The sequence below is a fragment of the Papio anubis genome, chromosome 18, assembly GCF_008728515.1.
Source record: "Papio anubis isolate 15944 chromosome 18, Panubis1.0, whole genome shotgun sequence".
NCBI lineage: Eukaryota > Metazoa > Chordata > Mammalia > Primates > Cercopithecidae > Papio > Papio anubis.
Genome location: NC_044993.1, coordinates 43078862 through 43095489, shown reverse-complemented (window position 1 = coordinate 43095489; position 16628 = coordinate 43078862). Strand labels below are relative to the sequence as shown.

Below are 16628 nucleotides of genomic sequence, written 5' to 3'. Positions count from 1 at the left end.
TTTGTATTTTTAGTAGAGACAGGGTTTCCCCATGTTGGCCAGGCTGGTCTCCAGCTCCTGACCTCATGTGATCTGCCCACCTTGGCCTCCCAAAGTGCTGGGATTACAGGGGTGAGCCACCATGCCTGGCCAGAAGTGACTTTTTTAATTGACAAAAAAGAAAGAGGCCAGCTGTGGTGGCTCATGCCTGTAATCCCAACACTTTGGGAGGCTGAGGTGGGTGGATCACTTGAGGCCAGGAGTTTAAGACCAGCCATGGCCAACATGGTGAAACCCCATCTCTACTAAAAATACAAAAATTAGCCAGGTGTGGTTGCGCACACCTGTAATCCCAGCTACTCAGGAGACTGAGGCATGAGAATCACTTGAATCCGGGAGGTGGAGATTGCAGTGAGACAAGATCGGGCCACTGCACTCCAGCCTGGGTGATGGAACAAGACTGTCAAAAAAAAGAAAAAAAAAAAAAGAAGGAAAGAAAGAATAGAAGGAAAGGGAAGGAAAGGAAAGGCAAAGCCAAGCCAGAGTTTTCTGAGAGCTATGTTGTTAAATACACAGTGAATGAAGATTAGTACGGAGATCAGAGCGAAGGCATGGGCTTTACCATGCAGCAGGAAAATTAGTTGGAATCTCAAGTGTTTTTTTATTAACAGTAACTGGTTAAAATCAATATGTAGCCTATTTGCACATTTTAAAACCTTACAGTAAATATGAATATGAGCTAAATAATAAAGATAGGGTACTCCTACATTCAGCCAAGATAAAGCAGGACTGGATTTACCCTCCTAAGGTAACAACTAAATGTGGACAGGATATGGGAAAGATCAGTGCTCAAGACACTGGACATGGATGATGTGGACAGTGAGGCATGAGAAGTGACGAGAAAATGAGGTGAACCCTCTGATGGCCCCAGCATCCAGATGTTAAGCAGAGACATGGAACACATTTTTATTTTTAAATTTTTTATTTATTTTTATTTTTTTGAGACACAGTCCCACTCTGTCGCCCAGTCTGTAGTGTGGTGGCGCAATCTCGGTTCACTGCAACCTCCACCTCCTAGGTTCAAGCAATTTTCCTGCCTCAGTCGCCCGAGTGGCTGGGACTACAGGCCTGCACCGCTAATGGCAGTGGCTGCTGTAATCACGCAGGCTGCCGCAGGGGCTGCACACTCCATGGAGCCTGAGGGAGCCTCGCCCCTGCTAAATTGGAGCCAGGAGCTCCCCGGGTGCAACTGTAGCTGCCCAAATCCCAGCTGCAGACCCAGACGCCCTGCTCTACCAAGCAGGCCAGGAGCCCTGCCCTCCCAAACTGCAACTGTGGATCCGAGCCTCCGTGTGCTCTTGTGGGGATGGGGTGTGGTGCGGGGGCACGGGAACAGGCAAGATCTGCCCTCCCAGGTGCAGCGGAACTGTGGCTGCAGACCTGGGCCTCCCACTCTACAGAGCAGGCAGGAGCCGGGGACAAGCCTGAGCCTTCCGAGTTGTGGGGACTGGAGCTCCAGGGTGCAGCTGCGGATGCCCTCCCAAGTGCAGGACGGAACGTCTCTGCAGCCCGCACCCTCCAAGGCCCCAGGAAGGACCCTCCCCCTATCTCTGCAGGCTCAGGGGTGTCTGCTGCCACTGCCTGGTCTCTCTTGGCTCCTGGTGCCTGCTCCGATCTCAGAGCAGAGTTGGGGCCCAGCCCCAGGGCCATGAATGGCAGTGGGACACAGACAGAGCCCTGGGTAGAAGAGGCAGGTCCCCAGGAGGGCCCCACCTTCAGACCAGGGAGGGCCAGAAGGCTGGGGGCTGGGCTGCCCGTCCAATGGACCGAAGTGGGGACTTGTGGTGCCTTTTCCTGCTGGCCAGTGGCGGCCCATGATGCCCATGGACCAATGGGCACACACTTCCTCCCCTCTGAGGTCCATAAAAGCCCTGGGCTCAGCCAGAGCAGGGCAAAAGACGGCCAGAGGATGAAGCGGCAGAGAGACAACAGGATGACCAGTTGCAGAGAGGAGTCCCCTGTCTGCTGAGAGCTGGAGAGGATGGGACCACCACCTGCAGAGAAGAGCTACCCTCTCTGCAGAGAGCTGCAGAGACTACCTGATTGCAGAGAAGAGGCACTCTCTCCAGGGCCTGCTCTCCACTGAGAACTGCAGACATCTGGGAAGTCCGGTTGCATAGAGGAGCTACCCTCTCCAGGGTTTCCTCTCTGCTGAGAACTGAACACTTGGTGGATGACCTGCCTATAGAGAGGAGCTACCCCCTGCAGGTCTCCTCTGAGCTACTGTAACACTTAATAAAGCTCATTTTCATTTTCTGAGTTGTTGTAATACTTGATAAAGCTCATCTTCATGTTCACCCTTCACTTTGCTGAACACAGGACAAGAACTCAAACAATTGGTCACTCTTCACTTCTCTGCTCTTCCTGGACACAGGACAAGAACTCAGGCAAAGGTGCCATAGCCTGCAGAGGTTTCTGGGAAGAAAACTGACACCCCAAAGATCCCGGCCGTGCTTTAGTAGAGATGGGCTTTCACCATGTTGACCAGGCTGTTCTCAAACTCCTGCCCTCAGGTGATCTGCCCACCTCCGCCTCCCAAAGTGCTGGATTACAGGTGTGAGCCACCCACTGGGCCCCCCTGGAAAACATTTGTTAAAGTCCGAAGTTGAAATTCTAGAGATGAAACCTAAAACATTTGAGATGAAAAATACACTGGATGGGACTAAAGACAGGTTGAACACTACAAAGGACAAAAATACGTGAAGATTAAGATACAGTCATAACAATAGAAACTATCCCAAAAAAAAGAGGAAAAAAAGAGCAGTGAGCTGTGGGACTTTAAGTGGCCTAATATCTGTGTAATTGGAGTTTCCAAAGGAGAGGCGAGAAAATAGTGGCCACGTCATTTCCAAATTTGATGAAAACTATAAACCCAGCCAGGTGCGTTGGCTCACATCTGTAATCCTAGCACTTTGGGAGGCTGAGGCTGGAGGATCACTTAAGCCCAGGAGTTCAAGACAAGCCTGAGCAACATGGTGAAACCTCATCTCTACAAAAAGTTTTAAAAATTAGCTGGGCATGGTGGCATGAACTTATAGTCCTAGCTACTTGGGAGCCTGAAGCAGGAGAATCGCTTGAGCCCAGGAGGTGGCATGCAGTGAGCCAAGATCACCCCACTGCACTCCAGTATGGATAACAGAGCCAGACCCTACAAAAACAAAGAAAACAAAACGAAAGAAGAAAGAAAGGAGAGAGAGACAGAGAGACAGAGAGAGAGAGAGCACAACTATAAATCCACAGATAAAAAGAAGAAGCTCAATGAACCTCAAGCACAAGAAACATCACTTTGTCATCAGGCCTCAGTTAAATGTCATCGTCCCAGAGAGATCTTCCCTTACCAGTAAACTCTAAGAATCATTATATATCTTGTTTTTTAAGTGGTTTACTTTTTTATTGTGTATCCTTACCCCCACCCTAATGTAAGCTCCACAAGGACAGGGACCTTGTCTGCATCCTCACCACTGAGTTCCCAGGGCCTAGCAGAACCCCTGACATGTAGCGTGTACTCAATACGTACTTCATGAATGACGAGTAAATGACCTCTTCCATTCGTAAGCTTTAGGAATCAATTCCTATTTCAAAATCCCTCTCAAATTATCAAAATATTCTTTTTGCATTCCCGACCTTTCCTTCTGCTCCCAGACTAATATAATGTTACCATTCCACAATATTGGCCAGCCACAGTGGCTCAAGCCTGTAATCCCAGCACTTTGGGAGGTCAAGATGGGTGGATCATCTGAAGTCAGGGGGTTTGAGACCACCCTGACCAACATGGTGAAAACCTGTCTCTACTAAAAATACAAAAATTAGCCGGGCGTGGTGGTACACACCTGTAGTCCCAGCTACTCAGGAGGCTGAGGCAGAAGAATCACTTGAACCCAGGAGGCAAAGGTTGCAGTGAGCTGAGATTATGCCATTGCACTCCAGCCTGGGCAACAGAGTGAGTGTCCATCTCAAAAAAAACAGAAACAAAAACAAAACCCCCAAAAAGGCCAATATGGAAGCACCAGTTCTATCTATCATCTATCTATCTATCTGAGTCAGGGTCACTCTTTTTTTTTTTTTTTTTTTTTTTTTTTGATACGGGGGGGCCCTCTCCCGCCCGGGCTGGAGTGCAGTGGCCGGATCTCAGCTCACTGCAAGCTCTGCCTCCCGGGTTCACGCCATTCTCCTGCCTCAGCCTCCTGAGTAGCTGGGACTACAGGCGCCCGCCACCGCGCCCGGCTAGTTTTTTGTATTTTTTAGTAGAGACGGGGTTTCACCGTGTTAGCCAGGATGGTCTCGATCTCCTGACCTCGTGATCTGCCCGTCTCGGCCTCCCAAAGTGCTGGGATTACAGGCTTGAGCCACCGTGCCCGGCCTGTCAGGGTCACTTTTTAAAAATTTGACATAATTGTACATGTTTAAGGGATACATAATGATATTCTGATAATACAGTATAGAGTGATCAAATCAGGGCAACTAGCATATCCATCATTTCAACCAGTTATCATTTCTTTGTGTTGGGGATATTCAATATCCTCTTTCTAACTATTTGAAACTATATACTAGCCTGGGCAATATTATGAGACTCTGTCTCTACAAACTACTTTTAAAAAATTTAGCCGGTCATGGTGGCACCCAACTGTAGTCCCAGCCACTCGGGCGGCTAAGGTGGGAGGATTGCCTGAGCCCAAGAGTTTTAGGCTGCAGTGAGCCAGGATCGCTCCACTGCACTCCAGCCTGGGCAATACAGTAAGACCCTGTCTCAAAAAAAAGAAAAGAAGAGAAAAAAGAAACTATGTATTATTAACTATAGTCATCCTATGGTGCTATGGAACACTAGAATTTATTCCTCCTGTCTAGCTGCAATTTGTAGCACTAATTCTTTTTGACTAATAGTAAAGTCACTTCATTTCCTGAGGAATGACCTATTTTAAAAACTATCCTTCCTCTCCAGAGTGACTCCAGGTAAGGTTCCAGCAGCCCCACTGCCTGCCGTGACATCCAGCTCTACCAATCGTGTATTCCCAGCACTCCAATAGACCATCATTTTCATCAATACAGCAGTTTACTAAACACTATATGCTTTGGTAAACACTTTATGCTTTATATACATTGTCTAATCTATGAGGAGTTTACAGAGAAGCAAACTGAGGTCTAGGAAGGTGAAGTGACATACCGAGTCACATCTCTAGTAAGTGGCAAAGCCAGAATGTAAATCTAAGTCAGTCTGTTTGACTCCAAAATGTTGTTCTTTATGCCACACTAAGATGAAATTTAAAGTATTATGAAATTGTAGCTAAGAATCAAACAGTATACATCTCTCTAAGAGGGTCATAACCTCTTAATCATCTTTTCTGTCTGATAAAATGAAAAAAACCAAATTCTTAATATGTATGTTTGACAACTCAGTCACAGAGCCTCTGCTATTGCCTGAAATAAGAATCAACAACAAATCATTGCCTTGGCCAAAATATTTTCTGTTAAAGCTAGAAACATTTTAAAATCTGAAGTCTTGGAACACAGAAATTATTTTACAGAAATTCATGTATCAAAGACATGTAATTGAATCAAGAAAAATAAAGTCTCTATGTTCTAGGGATTGGCTGAAGCAAAACATATTTCATTGACTTTAAGATGCACTTTCTTTTTTTATTTTTATTTTTTATTTTTTATTTTTATTTTTTGAGATGGAGTCTCACTCTGTCACCCAGGTTGGAGTGCAGTGGCGCGATCTCGGCTCACTGCAAGCTCCATCCCCAGGTTCACGCCATTCTCCTGCCTCAGCCTCCCAAGTAGCTGGGACTACAGGCGCCCGCCACCACGGCCAGCTAATTTTTTGTATTTTTAGTAGAGACAGGGTTTCACCGTGTTAGCTAGGATGTTCTCAATCTCCTGACCTCGTGATCTGCCCGACTTGGCCTCCCAAAGTACTGGGATTACAGGCGGCCCTTTTTTAAATTTTATTTTTTATCTTAGGTAAAGACAGGGTTTCACCATGTTGCCCAGGCTGGTCTCGAACTCCTGAGCTCAGGGGATCCACCCACCTCAGGTTCCTAAAGGGCTGGGATTACAGGCGTGAGCCACTGTGTCCAGCCAAGATGCACTTTTGTCCCTCACTTTTTAACATCTCTGAAATTCACGTGCATCATACAATCAATGGTATCTGACACCATCAGCCAGGTAGCAGTTGTGGTATGGTTATCATTGTCTGCACATGGGTGAACTTGGCCACAGCTGTTCATCATCATTAATTCTATGTGTAAATAAATCTAAAATAACTTTTTTTTTTTTTTTTTTTTTTTAGAGACAGAGTCTTTCTCTGTCACCCAGGCTGGAGTGCAGTGGCGTGATCACAGCTCATTGCAATGTCAAACTTGTGGGCTGTATCCTCCTGCCTCAGTTTCTTAAGTAGTTGGGTCTATAGGCGTGCATCTTGTTTGGTTAATTTTTTTTTTTTTTTTTTTTTTGCAGAGAGGCTGTCTCCCTATGTTGCCCAGGCTGGTTTCAAACTTCTTGCCACAAGCAATCCTCCTACCTTGGCCTCCCAAGGTGCTGGGATTACAGGCATGAGCCACCATGCCCAGCCTAAAATAATTTTTAAGTATAAAATTAAATGTTAAAGGTTAATTGGCTTCCTTATACATGTTACATAACACGAAGGTGTATTTCACAGCTGATGGTGTCTTAGATCGAATGAGGTTCAACATTTTGTTCAGAAAGACTTTTTTTTTTTTTTTTTTTGAGACAGTCTCGCTGTGTCGCCCAGGCTGGAGTGCAGTGGCATGATCACGGCTCACTGCAGCCTCCGCTTCCTGGGTTCAAGCAATTCTCCTGCCTCAGCCTCCAGAGTAGCTGGGATTACAGGCGCGCGCCACCATGCCTGGCTAATTTTTGTATTTTTTTAACTAGAGACGGGGTTTTACCACATTGGCCAGGCTGGTCTCGAACTCCTGACCTTGTGACCCACCCGCCTCAGCTTCCCAAAGTGTTGGGATTACAGGCATGAGCCACTGCACCCGGCCAGATTTTTGTATTTTTAGTACAGATGGGGTTTCACCATCTTGGTCAGGCTGGTCTCGAACTCCTGACCTCAGGTGATCCACCCACCTTGGCCTCCCAAAGTGCTTGGATTACAGGCATAAGCCACTGCACCCAGCCCAGAAAGACATTTTTAATGGCCTTTTGAACAGGTTGGCGGCTCATCTCTTCCATCCTCCACCCCTAATATGTGAGGTGTATTACCCAGCATAACAAAATAACAGAATTTTCTATTGTTCAGCAGACACACAGGCAGCCAGAGGACTGGGCCTCCTAAGAAACAGAAAGAATGGGACAAACAGAAAGGCCTCTGTAGGCAAAGGCTTGGTGTTAGTGAGAGAAACTAGCAAGTGCAAGTTTTGAAACCAAAGTCTTCAGCACTAGCAGCAACAGCACAACCATACCTGTCTCTAAGTACCAAAAACACACCAGGCACTGAGTGCTTGACGTTAACTCATTTAATCCTCCAAAATTTGTAAAAAAAAAAAAAAAAAAAAAAAATAGGTACTATCGTTACCATGATCTTACAGGTGCAGAAAGGTTATGTAACTTGTTCAAGGTCACACGGCCAATAAGAATGATGTTGGGCACCGTTACCTGGCTGGCCAATTCTTTATAGCAGTGATATCTAGAAAGCTTTACCGATCAGGATCGTTGTAGAGGGCACAATCACATGGAGGGCTATCCAGGGGTAGAGTCATTGTCAACTGCAAAGTGACAGTGACAAGGTGGAAAGTTGACTCAGGAACAACCTGAGGGTTACTGGCCTGGTAGGGAGAATATTTAGACAAGACTTACAGATGTGTGGATTAAATGAGTACCACCAGTTGACAGAGATAATGGCCAAAAAGGAATTGTCACTTGAATTGGCACTGCAGATAGGTAAAACGGAAGGAAGCTTAATAAGCGAAGACCTTCAAGCAAGAGACTTTTTTTTTTTTTTTTTTTTTGAGATGGAGTCTCACACTGTCGCCCAGGCTGGAGTGCAGTGGCGTGATCTCGGCTCACTGCAAGCTCCGCCTCCCGGGTTCACGCCATTCTCCTGCCTCAGCCTCCTGAGTAGCTGGGACTACAGGCGCCCGCCACCGCGCCCGGCTAATTTTTTGCATTTTTAGTAGAGACGGGGTTTCACTGTGGTCTCGATCTCCTGACCTTGTGATCCGCCCGCCTCGGCCTCCCAAAGTGCTGGGATTACAGGCGTGAGCCACCGCACCCGGCCAAGCAAGAGACTTATCCATCTGAGGATCTGATAGATTTTTCTCATAGGGATTCCAGCCTGTCCCAATATTCATACTGCTGTCTTAGAGAGATGAGTAAGGAGGAAAAGAGTCAATCCTTAGCTACCTCCTACACTCCTAGGACTTTGCTATCCATGCCTGAAATTTGTAGTCAGGAACTGAGTCCCTGATTTTGTGAAGCTCCCCGATTCTGAACATAAGTGGGCTGTCCAGGAAGCTAGCAAGTTCAGTGCACTTTATCCCCAAACTGAGTTATAATCCAAGCTGCCCTTGACCCCCAAACAAGGGCAGGGGTAGGGAGGTTCATACATTAAATGGACACTCTTGAATTCATATTTAAAAAGGAATAAATCAACACTAGGCATGATAAAGGCAGACTGGTAAAAAGATTAATTTAACTCTAAAAGCCCGTTTTTGCTCTTCTACTATAACATCTTATATGTAATAATTACAGATGTCATCTTTGGTCCACCTGCCAGGCACTATGCTACATCTTTTACCTTCTGAAAGGAGAAATTCCACCTGTGAACAGCAGCCTCACCCCATGCCCAAGAGTGCTAGCCTGTCCTCATGCCAGCCTGCCCTAAGGATTTCAGGCTTGCCTAACCAGCCTTTACAATCATGTATGTAAATTCCTCGCAATACATTTCTTAATATCTGCTATTGGTTATCTCTGGTTGAACACTGACTGATAGACTCTGGTACTGGAAGTGTTTCTAGAGGACGGGACTCTTAAGAATGAATTTTCTGAAGTATTTCTGGATTTTCTGGAACTGATTTTCTAATTTTTTTTTTTTTTTTTTTTTTTTTTTTTTAGACAGATTCTTGCTCTATCGCCAGGCTGGAGTGCAGCGGCGCGATCTCGGCTCACTACAACCTCTGCCTTCTGGGTTCAAGTGATTCTCCTCCCTCAGCCTCCCGAGTAGCTGGGATTACAGGCGCCTGCCACCATGCCCAGCTAATTTTTTGTATTTTTAGTAGAAACGAGGTTTCGCCATATTGGCCAGGCAGGTCTCAAACTCTTGACCTCAGGTGATCCGCCTACCTTGGCCTCCCAAAGTGGTGGGATTACAGGTGTGAGCCACTGCACCCGGCCAACTTTCTCATCTTATTAAAGGCATTCATGACTCTATTTCCCACAGTAAAGAGGGCCCTGGTAATCCACGACAAGATGTGGCAATAGAGATACACAAAATATCACCACTGGATTCTTCTAATAAAATACCTATTGAAGGTGAGACACTAAGGGACCGCATGTTTTCCATATTAGAATATTTTAGTCGAGGTAAGAAGTATAATGGAATTACCTCAGCACGTTAGAGAGTTGTGAAAGAAAAGGATGAGCTCAGGGCTTCAGATTCCCAGCTCAAACTTTTCACTGATCTGAAAGCTATGTCTGCCCTGAAAGAAATTCTCATCTCCTGTAGCCCTGCGGCTCATTCAGCAAGTGACTGAATTACAAGGCAAATTGATTTCCCAACTTCCTAGAGTGTCTTCTGTTAAAGTGAGGACATTGATTGGGAAAGAATAGGATCCCGAAATCTGCAAGGGAGACATGAAGCTAGGGACACTGAACCCCTAAATTCTCCTGTCGTCTTTGCCAGTGGAAGCAGCTCTTCCACTCTTGCCTGAAAAGCTAGCCTTTCTTTGCCTGAAGTTGCCCTGCAAAGCACTGCAGATTCTCCTCAAGACACCCTCCCACCACCCCTTTCCTTCTCTATAACTACACTTAAGTCCTGAAAGACTCTGAAAGATGAGTTACAGAGTGTGACCCTTTTCTGCCCAGGCCTCCCACTGCCATTCATGGCCCCAGGGCTCCGTCCCAACCTTGCTCCAAGATTGGAGCAGGTGCCGGGAGAGGTGAAGGGCCAGGCAGTGGAAGCAGACACCCCAAGCCTGCAGAGATGGGTGGGGACGGGCTTCCTGGGCCCCCAAGGGTGCATGCTGCAGAAATACCTTGGTCCTGCGCCTGGGAGGGTGGCCACAGCTGCACCTGGGGAGCTCCCACCCCGCCAACTCGGAAGGGGCAGGCTTCCCGCTTGTTCTCAGGTCCTGCCTGCTCTGTGAAGCGGGAGGCTCAGGTCTGCAGCCTCCTCCAGTGGTCACAGCTGCACACAGGAGGGCAGATCCTGCCTGCTCCTGGCCCTGTCCAAGAGCACAGCGAGGCTCAGATCCACAGCCGCAGTTTGGGCAGCTGTAGCCCCGCCCAGTAGAGCAGGAGGCCTGGGTCTGCAGCCTTAGTTTGGGCGGCTGCGGAAGCACCGCTCCCGCCCTAACTCGGAAGGGGCGGGGCTCCCACTGGCTCCATGGCGTGTGCAGCCCCAGCCGCCCCTCGCTGCTGCGGCTGGTGTGATGGCAACAGCCGCTGCCGTCAGATGGATGTGGGTCCACTAAGCAGAGGTTCTGAACTTGATGTTTTAACCCAAGGGCTCTAACAGTTTGGATGGTCAACTGAACCAAGGGCCCATAGGTGGCCTACACCAAATCAGTCAAAAGGTCAGAGCAGCCTTGGTATATGATAGAGGAAGGCATCCAAAAGGTTAGGGATATGTTCTTCCCTCTCTTATCTACTTGCCATCTCTAATATGAAGTGTATTCATAATGGTTAACTTTATATCACAGGATCAAAGAAGCAGCAGGAGCATCCTACCAGGACGTTGCATTGTTCTCTGAGTAAGTCTGCACGTTTTCAGTTGTAACATGTCAGGTGAAATTGTGACTCTCTTATTGCCTTTGTTTGGAGATTAATATGGCTTAAGGAGATAAGTATGGGTGTCACAAGGGGTGGACTGTGATGCATATGTGAACTTGACTAGGCCACATCCCCCAGTTATTCGAACACAAACCTAGGTGCTGCTGTGAAGGTATGTTGTAGATGCGATTAAAGTCCATGATCAGACTTCTGGTTTCAACTCTAGAGACCTTAGAATTCAGCACTTTCATCCTTACAAGAAAGACCTGGACGAACTAAAACATCAATGACTTTTCCTGGACCAATCAGAACTGAGGTAGTGGGGCAAACCGCCACCCTGCAATCTGGAGACATACACAAATACAGAGCCACAGTCCAAATCTGCTTACATGGAGCATGAGAACCAGGCTCAGATGTGACTTTGGGATGATCAAACAGGGAAACAACTATGACTAATATGCTAAAGGCGCTAATGGAAAAAGTAGACAACATGCAGGAATAGGTGGGTAATATTAAGTGGAGAGATGAAAACTCTAAGAATCAAAGGAGGCTGGGTGTGGTGGCTCATGCCTGTAATCCCAGCACTTTGGGAGGCCGAGGCGAGTGGATTGTGAGGTCAAGAGATTGAGACCATTCTGGCTAACATGGTGAAACCCCGTCTCTACTAACAATACAAAAATTAGCTGGGTGTGGTGGCGCGTGCCTGTAGTCCCAGCTACTTGGGAGGCTGAGGCAGGAGAATTGCTTGAACCTGGGAGACGGAGGTTGCAGTGAGCCAAGATCGCACCACTGCACTCCAACCTGGGCGACAGAGTGAAACTCCATCTCAAAAAAAAATCAAAGGAAATGCTACATAAATCAAAAACATGTAACACAGGCTGGGCGTGGTGGCTCACACCTGTAATCCCAGCACTTTGGAAGGCCGAGCTGAGCAGATCATCTGAGGTCAGGAGTTCAAGACCAGCATGGCCACCATGGTGAAACCCCATCTCTGCTAAAAATACAAAAAATTAGCCAGGCATGGTGGTACACGCCTGTAATCCCAGCTACTCAGGAGGCTGAAGCAGGAGAATCACTGGGACCCGAGAGGCAGAGGCTGCAGTAAGCCGAGATCACACCACTGCATTCCAGCCTGGGCAACAGAGGGAGAGTCCATTTCAAAAAAAAAAAAAAAAAAAAAATCAACAAACATGTAACACAAATGAAGAATGCCTTTGACAGCCTCATCAGAAGATGGGACAAAACTGGCTCCAGAAAGAATTGCTCGGCTTGAAAGTTTGTCAAGAGAAACTCCCCAAACTCTTATGCAGAGAAAAAGAAAACAAACAAACAAGAATATCCAAGAACTGAGGGATATTTCAAAAAGGAAACATGTGTCTAACTGGATACCAGAAGAAGAGAGAATGGAGGAAAAAAAAAAAAGTTGAAAGTAACAATGGCTGAGAATTTTCCAAAATTAATGACAGACACCAAACTAACAGAAGGCCAGAGAAAACCAAGAAGAATATGTACCAAAATATTTATCCTAGGCACATCATGTTCAAAGTACAGAAAACTAAAGACAAAGACAAAATCTTGAAAGAAGCCAAGGGGGAGAAAATACCTTATCTAGAGTGGAACAATGATGAGAATTACAGCAAACCTCTGTCAGAAAACATGCAAGCCAAGAAAGTGGAGTGAAATATTTAAGAGTTGAGGTTTTTTAAAAACCAAAACTTAGAATTCTATACCCAGTGAAATTATTCCTCAACAGTGAAGAGGAAATAAAGACTTTCCAAGCAAAAACTGAGGGACTCCCCTGCCAACAGACAGCCTAGCAAGAAAGAAATGTGAAAAGTTCTTCAAGGAAAGGGAACATGATGTAGGTGAGAAACTTGGATACATAGGCAGGGCACAGTGGCTCATGCCTGTAATCTCAGCACTTTGGGAAGCCAAGGCAGGAGGATCACTTGAGGTCAGGAGTTCAAGACCAGCCTGGCCAACATGGTAAAACTCCATCTCTACGAAAAATAAAATAAAAACAAAACAAAACAATTAACCAGGTGTGGTGGCGCGTGCCTATAATCTCAACTACTTGGAAGGCTGAGGTGGGAGGATCACTTGAACCCGGGAGGCAGAGGTTGCAGTGAGCCAATTTCATACCACTGCACTCCAGCAGCCTGGGTGACAGAGCAAGACTATCTCAAAAAAAGAAAAAAAGAAACTTGGATACATAAAGAAAGGAAGAGGCCAGGCATGGTGGCCCTTGCCTGTAATCCCAAAACTTTGGAAGGCTGTGGCAGGAGGATCACTTGAGGCCAGGAGTTTGAGACCAGCCTGGCAACACAGTGAGACAGTGCCTCTACAAAAAATTAAAAAAGAATGTTGGAGAAAAGAAAAAATAAATGATAAAATCTTTTATTTTTCTTTTTTTCTTTTTTTTTTTTTTTTTGAGACGGAATCTCGCTCTGTCGCCCAGGCTGGAGTGCAGTGGCCAGATCTCAGCTCACTGGAAGCTCCGACTCCTGGGTTTACACCATTCTCCTGCCTCAGCCTCCTGAGTAGCTGGGACTACAGGCGCCTGCCACCTCGCCCGGCTAGTTTTTTGTATTTTTTAGTAGAGACGGGGTTTCACCGTATTAGCCAGGATGGTCTCGATCTCCTGACCTTGTGATCCGCCTGTCTCGGCCTCCCAAAGTGCTGGGATTACAGGCTTGAGCCACCGCGCCCGGCAATCTTTTTTCTTATCTTTAATTGATGTGTAACTGTTCATGCCAAGTGTAGTGGCTTGTACCTATAATCCCATCTACTCAGCAGGCTGAAGCAGGAGGCTCACTTGAGCCCAGGAGTTCAAGGCTGAGGTGAGCTATGATCACTACTGCACTCCAGTCTGGGCAACAGAGTGAGATCCTATCTCTAAATAATATTTAAGTATATTATTTATTTATTGGGTGATCACAGCACATAGATTAGTGAATAAATGATAGCAATGTTATAAGGGATAGAAAAGAGGAATTGGGGATGCTTTAAGGTACCTGTACTACACATGAAGTGGTACATTATTGTTTGAAAGTGAATTTTGATTACTCGTAAATGTATATCACAAACTCTAAAAGCACCACTACAATTACTTTAACAGTAGTATAATTGAAACACTGAGAGGAGCGAAAACAGTCATAAAATGCTCAATTAAAACCAGAGAAAGCAGGAAAAAATGGGGGAGAAAAAGAAACAAGTGTAATAAACAGAAAACAGTTACAAATATGATAGACATTAGTCAAACTATATCAATAATCACTTTAAATGTGAATGGTCTAAATACATCAATTATAAGTCAGAGATTATCAGAGTAGACAAAAAATAAATCCAACCATCAACCCACCTTAAATATAAAGCCCATAATTAGTTGGCTTTAAAGATTACTGTAAATATTCTGAGTGAACCTGATTCAATCATTTGAATAGTCTTAAGGGCAGAGCTGAAGCTCATTCCCCCAAAAGAAATTCCACCTGTGAACAGCAGCTTTTCCCAGTGCCTAGCAGTTCCAGTCTGCTTTTCCTGATGGCTCCTTGCAATAAATTCCTTTTCTTTTTTTTTTTTTTTTTAGACAGAGTCTAGCTCTGTCACCCGGGCTGGAGTGCAGTGGCACAATCTCGGCTCACAGAAACCTCTGCCTCCCAGGTTCAAGCGATTCTCCTGCCTCAGCCTCCTGAGTAGCTGGGATTAAAGGTGCCCACCACAAAGCCGAGCTAATTTTTTGTATTTTTAGTAGAGACGGGGTTTCACATGTTGGCCAGGCTGGTCTCGAACTCCTGACCTCATGATCCGCCCACCTCGGCCTACCAAAGTGCTGGGATTACAAGCATGAGCCACCGCGCCCGGTCGCAATAAATTTCTTAATAGTTATCTCCTACTGGTCCTCTTTCCTTGGTTGAACCCTGACTGACAATGCTTTACCCTCAACAGATAAAAGCAGAAAGGAAACCCTATAGTAAGATTATGGCATAAAACATTCAGTATTTCAAGTGGCCCTTTTCGGGGGGCATCCTAGAGGTTTCTGCACTCCATAAAATGCTCCACAGTAAGATTCAGATGACTAAAGGTTTCAACTTTATTTTGCCAGGTGGGAGAAGGACTAGAGAGAAAGGGGTAGTAGAAAGTGGAAAAGAACCTATATAATGCCATAGTAAATAATAAAATAGAAGTTGAGGTTCTGGAATTGAGTTCCTTAAAATTACCCATTGGATATAAATATAATAGAGAATAGAAAAACAATAGAGAGAATCGATGAAACCATAAATTGGTTATTTGAAATGATCAACAAAATTAACAAATATTTAGCTAGACTAAGGAAAAAGAAGATGCAAATGACTAAAGTCAGAAGTGAAAATGAGAACATTACTACTGACCATACAGAAACACAAAGGATTATAAGAAAAGACTATGCACAATTGTATGCCAACAAATTAAATAACCTAGATGAAACAGACAAATTCCTAAAAACACACACACTACCTAAATGATTCAAGAAGAAATAAAAAATCTCAACAGACACATAACGAGAGATTGACTCAGTAATCAAAAACCTTTCAACAAAGGAAAGTCCAGAATCAGATGGTTTCACTGATGAATTCTGTGAAACATTTAAAGAATTTTTCTTTTTTTTTTTGAGACGGAGTCTCGCTCTGTTCCCCAAGCTGGAGTGCAGTGGCATGATCTTGGCTCACTGCAACCTCTGCCTCCTGGGTTCAAGCGATTCTCCTGCCCCAGCCTCCCGAGGAGCTGGGATTACAAGTGCGCACCACCACGCCCGACTAATTTTTGTATTTTTAGTAGAGATGGGGTTTTGCCATGTTGGCCAGGCTGGTCTCAAACTCCTGACCTCAGGTGATCCCCCTGCCTCAGCTTCCCAAAGTGTTGGGATTACAGGCATGAGCCACTGCACCCGGCCTAAGGAATTTTAATAGCAAATACTTCCATAAAACAGAACAGGAGGCAACACATACTAACTCATTCTATGAGGCCAGCATTACCCTGATATAGACAAAGACATCACAAGAAAAGAAAATTAAGCTGGGTGCAGTGGCTCATGCCTATAATCCCAACACTCTGGGAGGCCGAGGCAGTAGGATCACTTGAGCTCAGGAGTTTGAGACCAGCCTGGGAAACATAGTGACACCTCACCTCTACAAAAAAATTTTTTTAATTAGCTGGGTGTGGTGGTGTGTGCCTGTAATCCCAGCTACTCAGGAAGCCTGAGGCCAGAGAATTGCTTGAGCCCGGGAAATCAAGGCTGCAGTGAGCTGTGATCATGCCACTGCACTTCAATCTGGGTGAGAGAGCAAGACCTTGTCTCAAAAAAAAAAGAAAGAAAAGAAAAAGAAAATTACAATAAACATTAGCAAGATGGCAGAAAAGGAGAACGCTGACTTTATCTCCTCTCACAGACACACCAAATAAACATCTACGCACAAATTAAATCCCTCTGAGAGAATGCCAAAAACTAGTTGAAAGACTCTAACACACTGAGCAACTGAGAAAATATTCATATCAAAACAGGTAGTAAAAGCTGAGACACTTTTGTGCACAAACCCCACCACAGGGACAGCACTTTATAAACATGAAGAATCCCCCAACTCCCAGCTTCTCCTTCAGGA

At 45.5% G+C, this 16628-nt stretch overlaps 1 protein-coding gene across 2 annotated transcripts in view; it reads right to left on the bottom strand.

Moving 5' to 3' along the window:
- MYLK3 (myosin light chain kinase 3) overlaps positions 1–10368 on the bottom strand; it is an 80398-nt gene extending 70030 nt beyond the window's left edge. For both annotated transcript variants that reach the window (XM_017953320.3, XM_021931924.2), the window contains exon 1: positions 10257–10368. The gene's annotated coding sequence lies outside the window, so the exon portion shown is untranslated. The remainder of the gene's footprint in view (positions 1–10256) is intronic.
- Between the last annotated feature and the right edge of the window lie 6260 nt (positions 10369–16628).